Below are 8,849 nucleotides of genomic sequence, written 5' to 3'. Positions count from 1 at the left end.
GGATCCCTCTGGATCAAGAATGACTTGGCCTTGGGCCTTTATTTCTCTCCCAGCCTTGATGGGGGCATCTCACATGGGGGGATCATTTCTACAGGTGTTCTGTGTTTTAACTCAGCTCCTACACTCGGCTGCCTAAAACTGGTGCAGTCACTAAGTGCTTAATATGAGCTCTTGTAGCTTATTTCAATCATCCAGGTAGGGAACATCTTGGTTATAAAGGGAAAAATAAGCTTTGTTTGGTCAATGAATGCTTAGAAAACTCAAACATTTCTGGATTAAATAATACTCAGAATTCCAAACTGACTATTTACTAAAAGAATCCTGATGCCTTTCTAGTCTTCATTTGACTCATTTAAGAGAAATAGGTATGATAAAACCAATGTGAGAGAGAGAATCCACATGCTGCTGTTACTCTGTGGTGGATGGCTGCCTTCCCCAAGAAAAATTCAGTGAGAAATTCGTGCCCTAAGGCCTATATTTACTGCTTGAGGAGTAAGTGGGGTATTTCAGGGATATCATTATTTATAGGATCAATATTGCTACTTAGCCAGATGGCTGGCCAAGCACGGTCAAATACTGTCTGCTATAATTTGTTTATTTGTCTATCGATCCATCTCTGCACCCATCTTGCTGATCAAACAGTTGGATAGAGCAGGACCAGGAACAACTTATTCCTAGTTTTCCCACATCAGTAGTAGGATTTGTCTCATGTAACTTCCCACTCAAAAGCTACATGAGCTTGGACAAGCCTGGAGCCCTATGGAAACAGCCAAATGGATTCACCCCATCTATTTTAGGCAGGACCCCTCACCTCCTGGGAGTGCCTACCCCAGAAAAAGGCAACCCACATCCCCTCCTGCCTACAAGTCTCAACACCAGAGAACTATAAAAACACTTAGCATGAAGTGTTGCACTGCTTAAGCAGAAAATGCAATTCTAGGAGGGATGTGTAGAAGTGGAAAGGATGGCTACAAAATTTTCCTGAATTCAGAATATTCAATGGAGGATGCAGAGAGATTTTTTCAGATCTACTCCAGTACACAGAGTACCTCATGTTGGCTCAAGCTGTTGCTTACTTGCTAGGAAAACGTGATCTAGTAAAAGGCTTCCACTGATCAGAGGGTGCCAACCCACGGTGAGGGTTCCTCACCTCCACACCAAGCAGGAACAGCTCCCGTGAGGTGGGTGGAGCTGATGAACCAGAAATCACTGTCAACTGCAGATGGATTCACAGATGGAGAGGAAAGCTGTTTCAAAAGTTTGAGTGAAATGCAGTTTTAAAAATCAAGGTGTTTCACAGAAAGATCCCTGACGTGACACATTCACTGGGTTGTTCTATGCCAAGGTGTGAGCGCGGGAGGATATGGAGATTCATGTGCTGAAAAATTCCATGGAACCTGTGTGGGAGCGGGAGATGCTTTCTGGGAACCAGCCGGGTCACTGCAGAAACACAACAGGTGATTTTTGAAGAGTGAGACGAAGCCAACACACTCAAATTTGTGTTGTTTGTGTTTGTCCCATCAGAGGGACAGTGAAAGTTGCTGTGCTGGGGATGGGGCTGCTTGCCAGACAGCCAATCACCCCCTACATCCAGTATCAGCCCTGTCCTTGTCTTCATCACCCACAAAGCTCTGATTTAACACACTCAGGTGCCAGCAGTCAGGTTGCTACAGAGAATTTCTGGGTCATCACAAAACCTGACCAGCCATGGCGCTGTTTGTTTTGCAATACTGTTCCAAGAAGACAAAAGAGATGAGGGCTCTCAGTTTTCACCTGGCAATAGTAGTTGTCACCCCTGCTGATGAACAGATGGTTTGAAACCATCCTGTTTTTCTGGAAACAGGCAAGGACTCTCCGGACAAACATATGCAATGCCTGGGAAGGCCAGTCCAAGCAGTCAAGGCAAAACACACAAGGAACCTTTGGTGTCTTGAGGATGCTCACCTGGGGCATCTCTGATACAGCTCCAAGCCCTGAGGATGGGCTGGTCCAATTGGCACAGCTTGGGAAGTTCACTAAAGGGAGGAAGCCTCCCTGGGTCTCACAGGGCGCTTCCCAGGCTGACATGGGGCAGAGGAGGGGCTGTATCTATAGCTACAATTATTAATGCTTTCATCTAGGATTTGCTAGATTCATTTAGAGAAAGCTGGGCTACGTAGTTAGGATAGGAGGGGGAAAAATATTTCCCTTCCACCTTTCCTTCCCTCTTTCCTTCCCAGGCAAATTATGGGCCAGGTTTCCCTTCCCTCCAGTCATGAAGGGAGTTGGTACTAGGCTTGGGTGAGCTGTGATTTGGTATTATCTCGAAAGAAAGCACCACTGAGTCCAACAGAGATGTTCATTTAGCAAAGCCTGTCAGCTTGAGCAGACTCATTGGCCTCAGTTGGTTTTAGGCTGCATCTGAAGTCAGACAGACAAAGCATTGCTTTAAAGTGCGGAAGAGGAATTTGACTAAAGCCACTGTAATAAATAATCTTGTGATGGGCAAGTCATGCAAATTAGGTGAATGTAGACAGGGTGGGAACCCTCTGCCCAAGCCTGAGGCAGTTCAGACACCTTTGTTCCACTCTGGGTTCCTGTTCACAGTGGAGAGATGTGGGTCACCTACTCCCCCATGATCCATGGTATCCTAAGCCATGGTCCACCCCCTCCTCTGGGGTCCACCCCCTGCTCTGCAGCCCACCCCAATGTGCAGGAAACACAGCCAGAATCAGCCATTTAAAAATTCACCTTTCAAATATTTCTTGTCCTGCACAAGTAAATCCAATCAAAATCACATTTTGTCACACACAGGTGTATGATGTGTGCTGCTTCGCTGTGGCTTCCTTCAGGACCTGGGCTTGTCTCATTCTAAACCTGTGAATAATCCCAGTGAATTTAAACACTGCAAATATTTCAGTTTGAGGGTAAGTGTGCCTGGGTGTTTCAGTGGAGTGTGAGAACAGACAGCTAACACTCCTCTCTGGTACCCACTGAAGTGGTGTAACCAAGCAGAAGCCCCACTGAGCCGAAAAATGCCCCTTGCTCAGGAAAAGCAGGCTCCTGCCTCTGCTTCCAATGCCCTACGATGGGACATCTCCCAGAGAGGTGGAAGCACCTCCAGTGGGTTTCCTCTGGTACCCACTGCAGGTCTGATTCAAAGCTCACTCAAGGTAAAAGTGCCATTTATTTTCTGTGGGATTTTAAATTTGTTTTCCCATTAAATGCACTCAACTTTTAGAAAAGGACAGTTGGGATATGAATTAATTTAGCTGAAGTTCCTGGACTTTCCCATTTTGTGTCCATTTTAGGGATGAAGTTAAACCATGTTCTTCACAGAATCACAGACTATCCTGAGTTGGAAGGGACTCACAAGGACCATCGAGTCCAACTCCTGGCCCTGCACAGCACCATCCCCCAGAGTCACACCCTGTGCCTGAGAGCATTGTCCAAACACCCCTTGAGCTCTCTCAGGCTGGTGCTGTGACCACTGCCCTGGGGAGCCTTTTCAGTGCTCAGCCACCCTCTGGGGGAGGACCTTTTTTCTATTATCCAACCTAAACCTTCCCTGACACAACTTCAGGCCATTCCCTCAGGTCCTGTTTCGGGGGCACAGAGCAGAGATCAGTGTCTGCCCTTTCTCTTCCCCTCACAAAGAAGTTGTTTCACAATTCAGCACAGTGAGAACATCCCCACCAAGATGTTCACTGCTTTTTGTAAGGTGCTGTTGTTCTGACAATCACTTTTGCTTTCTTTTTCTTTGTACATTTTTGTTTGTTTTAGTTTGCTTTTTTTTTTTAATTTTATATTTTTTCATCTTCAGGGACTGCTGTAACAGCAATTTCACAGGAATTCAGTTTTGGTTTTGTTTGCAATAATTTTTGTCACTGGAGTGAAAAAGGAATCCACAGGAGCAATTACTGGTTGTGAAAGAGTGAATAAATGAATGAATGATCTTCAGCTTTGCTATTATTTTCACACAATGACAGCACAGGCTGGTGCACTGACTACAGTGTGTTTAGGGCAGGGAGAGAAACTCTCTAAAAGCCCATGGGAGATAATTAGTTTGAACCTCCCTCCGAAAATGGTGTATTTCTCTTTTGTGGTGACCTCAGTGCCAAGTCCTGAGGAGGAGCAGGTTCCTGTGGATGGCACCAGCGGAGACAGAAATCGGATTGCCTTGGGAACAGAGGAAGAATATTCTTCCCTGACCTTCACATGGGCTGAAGCAACTGAAGCACCTTCCAATCATTTGCCTCTCTGCCACGAGCTGCTAAAATAGGGCAGAGATACAGCCAGCCCCTGTGGCAGTTTGGCATCTAAAATTAGCTCCTTCAACAGAAAACACCTCGAGTTTGGCCTAATTAAGTTCAGTTGATGTTATTGCTATTTCTTCACTGTTTCAGCAGGAGGAGGTGGGTGGATGCTTGTGTGTTCCGGAACCACCAAGCATCAGTAACCACAGTGTTAACACAAATTCCATATGCTATAACTAGGGAAAGTGCAAGAAAGTCACTTCCAGCACCAAATTATCAGAATAAAAGCAAAAATAATATCCTGTAGTCACTTTGCTTTCCTGCCTTCAGCACGGTTGTTTGTGTCCCACATCAAACTTCTTCTCCACAGTTTTTTGCTGTAGTTTCAAAGGGTCAGGATGGTCCTGCACATGAATTTCCTTCATATTGAGCAAAGTGCAGAGGTTTTGTTGTGCCCAAACCCAGGGGATTTGAGAAACACATGACTTTTTTCCCCAAGAAAGGTGTGTCCTAAAGCACCCTGCACTTCCTGAGGACAATATCTTGGTTTTGCTTAATTGTCTTTGTATTTTGCTCCTCAGTTAAACCTGCAAAAGCCCTTCTTCAGCCAAGGCCATTGAGGAACGAGCAGTCAAACAGTGAAGCAGTTGTGACATCTAGTGGTGTTTGTGGCTGTTACAGTGCACGGAAAAATCACGGAATCGTGGAATGGTTTGGGTTGGAAGGGACCTTAGGGACCATCCTGTTCTAACCCCTGCCATGGGCAGCGACACCTTCCACTAGACCAGGCTGGTCAGAGCCTTGTACTTGAACAATTCCAAGGATGGGGCAGCCACAGCTTCTCTGGCCAATGAAAAATACATACTAAATAGTACTAAAAATGTAGGAATAAGTATACTTAGTCAAAGCTGACTGTGTGCTTTTAAGGATAAATAGCCAGAGGGATCTCACAGAGCTGACAAGGTCTCAAGTGCTGCCGTTGCAGTGCCTTCACTGCTGCTGCTCCAACTTTACCTGCAAGGATGTGAAATGAGGATTAGCCCCCGTGGATTTAGTTTAGACATTTGTATGCATTTTGTAGACATTCAAGAACTAGTCCTGAAGCAAAGGATTTCAGTAGAACATTAACTTGGTCCTGCAGAACTTTGCACACTGACATTGCTGCGTCAGCAAGATTTCTGCAAAATGAAAAACCTCAAATAAAACACTTTAGAAAGACTCTGGGTACTTTTATTGTTGTCAGTTACTTTTGCAAGGACAAAGCTGGCTTCAGGTTAACAACAAATTTAAGCAAAATTCTTTTTTTCTTTAGGTGAAAGACAAATCCTGCCATGGCATAAACCTATATTCATATTTTATTCTGGGGTTGTTAAGCCTCCAGGGAAATGGTGGACTCCAGAGAACTTCTACTCTTCATCAATCCCACAGTGCCTGAAAAAAATTTTAGTGCAAATAATTCCAACAGATGTGTTTGTGAAGCTGCTGTGGCCACCTCTGGGATTTCCAGACTGCAGATGACCTGTCTGACCACTGAAAATTAGCTGATGGCATCCAATAAAAGGGAGTAAAAAGCTGTAATTTGTCAACTCAGCATTTCTTAAGGCTTTGACATATATTCCTACAGGACCGGGCTCTGAGAAACCTGGTCTAGGTTGTCCCTGCTCATGACAGGGAAGTTAGGCTAGAGGACCTTTAAATGTTCCAACCCAAAGCATTCTGTGGCTCTATGATGCAGAATTCAGCAAGAGCTGCAACAGAGCTTTGCTTTGTGCTTTTGTGCGTGTGTCCCCAGGGGAGGTGGGCGAACATCACTGGAACTAAGGGAATAGCCCCAGGAGACTGCTAGAGGGAGAAGTTTGTCACCTGAGGCTAAAAAGCCACCATTTCCTGCTCCAGGACCACAGAGCCCAGCCCTGCCCAGTGGTCCTGCAGTGGCCTGACCAACCTTCCCATGAAGTAGCTGATGACAAGGACGGGGGAGCAGAACAAAAGGGAAGTATCTGGATTTGCTGCTCTCCATGAAGGTGAAGGTGCTTGTTCCATGTGTTTGTGACTTCTGGGGACACCAGACCAGACCTGATCTGTTGTAGGCTGTGCTAGATTTAGCCAGGTTGAGACCTTCCTCTTCGTGTGGCTTTTGGGTGCTCCCATTCCTTACCTCTCTCTTGTTTCCTGATGCTGATTTTCAGAATTATGGCTTTCTTAAACCCCAGAGAATTAAAAAAATATCCTTGCTCCATGCCTAATTATGCACAAACTCATGAACCAAAGCATTTCAGGGATGCTGAGGTCAAAAGGAAGGTGCCTATTTCCACTGCTGCAGTTCTGGCCCTTAGACGTCAGGGTTTTATCAGCTTTCAGCTTAACTCCTGCTGAGATGTACCCCACGATCCTGAAACCTTAAAAACCAACCTGGCCTCCAGGGAAAGAGACTTGAGTTTATTTATCACACAGGGATTCATTGGCATTCAGTGGAGCCTCTTTCAAGGCAAAGAATTAGGGTTGGTCTTTAAGGTCCCTTCAACCCAAACCATTCCATGACGCTGTGAAAGAATTAACAGCCCAACTCAATTCCTTACAGCAGGGGGCGAGCCAGGACCAGAGGCTTTTCTGGCATATGCATTTCAAGGAACTTGCATCCCATTTTGCTCCTGCTTCTTCCGGGATGGCAGAGACTCAGCAGGATCCTGTATTCTGCTCCAACACCAGGAAAACCCCATACATGGTCTCTGAGGGCAGAATTTGTCCCAGTCTGCTGTTTCCCCTTTGTGAACCCTCCCATCTTCAGGTCTGCTCCACTCCTCATGACCAGCAGTGCAACCTGATGATCTGGAAGAGCAGGTCTGCAGGACATGAGCTTTCCCAGGACTGTGGGGCAGCCCCAGGTCTGACACCTGTGTTTTTAATAAACCAGATCGCTGTGCTTGGCTGCCCTGCCTCCAGGAGGGAGAAAGGCAGTGGGAGGTGTATGGCTGCAGCCCAGTGAACTGCTACAAAAACCCATCAAATGTCAAGCTTTTCTCTAAGACCTGGAGCTGCTGAAGCATTTCTGGCAAAATTTACTGAATAAAATGAGTAAGCTCCGATAAGCCCCTGATATGTGACAGAGACAGACTTGCTTCAAATCCCACAGCAAAGGAAAAGCCCACACTATTTAGGTGAAGATGACCACAGGTCTTCAGCAGCATCTTCCTTCCAGGAGAAATCCAAGCTATGAGGGACCTGAAAGGATCATTTTGGGACTGGCAGGCTGCAGGTACCATTTCAGTGTCCATCCTTGGGACTTCCAACTAAACCGCTTCCGATGTTGATGTTGTGACCACGGTGCCAAGCTGAAATCTGATCTCCTGTTTGTGAAGCACTGCAGAAATGTCAGCCTCTTCAGAAATACCAAACCACAGCACAGCTTAGGGGACAAGGGGTAGTGTTCCTGTGCTTCTTTATTTTCATTTGGCATTATTAATACTGAAAAAAACCCCCTAAAATAACTATACTAATAGCAATACCACAGGATTTTTCAGGAAGGAAGTTTGCAGGATTTTTCAGAAGCAAAATACAGAATTTCTTTGCTGAAAGCAGAATGGGGATTGCACAGAAAAAGAGCAAGCTGGATGCTCCTTTTCTTGCTCCACCTACACCCTCCCTGCCACAACTCTCCAGTGGTCCTTATCTGCTCTCTGGAGTTACGCAAGTCCCAGCAAGTCCACTTCTAACTAATTCCTTAGCAGATGCTATCAGCCATAGCTCTGTTACTGAAAAACCATAGGCTGTAGGTTAAAAATAAAGCAGGTTAAAGCACAAGCGTGGCTAATCCCTCCAGAGGGAATCCTCAGCTCTGATTTTTTCTGTGCTCTTTACAAAGGAAAGGAGAGCAGTAGTCCAGATCCTCCTGGTGACTTTCCCCAGGGCTGAGATGCAGGGATTATTTTTACTTACAACCTATAAATTAAAGTACAGAAACCCACAAACTAGTCTGTTTTTAGAAGGGTCAGCTTCTCTTAGCTGCTGGAAGCTGGATAGAGGTGAGGCCAGGGTTTAGCTTCACGCTTGGGTCCCTGCTTTGACTCCAGGCAGATGATGGGGAGTGACCAATTTGTTTACAATTCCTTAAGTTCCAGTAATAGGAGGTGATGATGCCACTACAACTAACAAGACTCACAAGGATTTCAAGCTGCTGGGTTGTTTTATTGAGGGTAAGATTGGGAGACAGCAATCAAACATCAGCTGATGCCAGAAACATAGGTCCAGAGTCATCACTGAGGTGACTAAGGGCTAAACCAGCTCAAGAACTCATCCCTGGTTTAGCAATTTCCTAAATACAGGCTTTCCCTCCAAGGATGGCCTTCCTGCTAAACCCTCCCTATTGGAACCTGCATTTGTCACAGGGATGTCTTTTAGCTCTGGGAGCACCAGGAGACAAACCTGTTTCAGGTTCTGAATGGGAAATCCGGGGTATATTTTATGCTGTTAAATGCCTGCCCACAAAGTCCATTTTGTGGCTGTACTAACCGTGCAGTTTGTACAGCTGCCAGGCTGAACACAACCCCAAGTTTTTTAATATGTCTGAATTTATCATATGGATTGTGTGAATCCTGCCATAGAATCACAGAATGG

The sequence above is a fragment of the Corvus hawaiiensis genome, chromosome 5, assembly GCF_020740725.1.
Source record: "Corvus hawaiiensis isolate bCorHaw1 chromosome 5, bCorHaw1.pri.cur, whole genome shotgun sequence".
NCBI classification, from domain to species: domain Eukaryota; kingdom Metazoa; phylum Chordata; class Aves; order Passeriformes; family Corvidae; genus Corvus; species Corvus hawaiiensis.
This window is presented reverse-complemented; position numbering follows the sequence as displayed.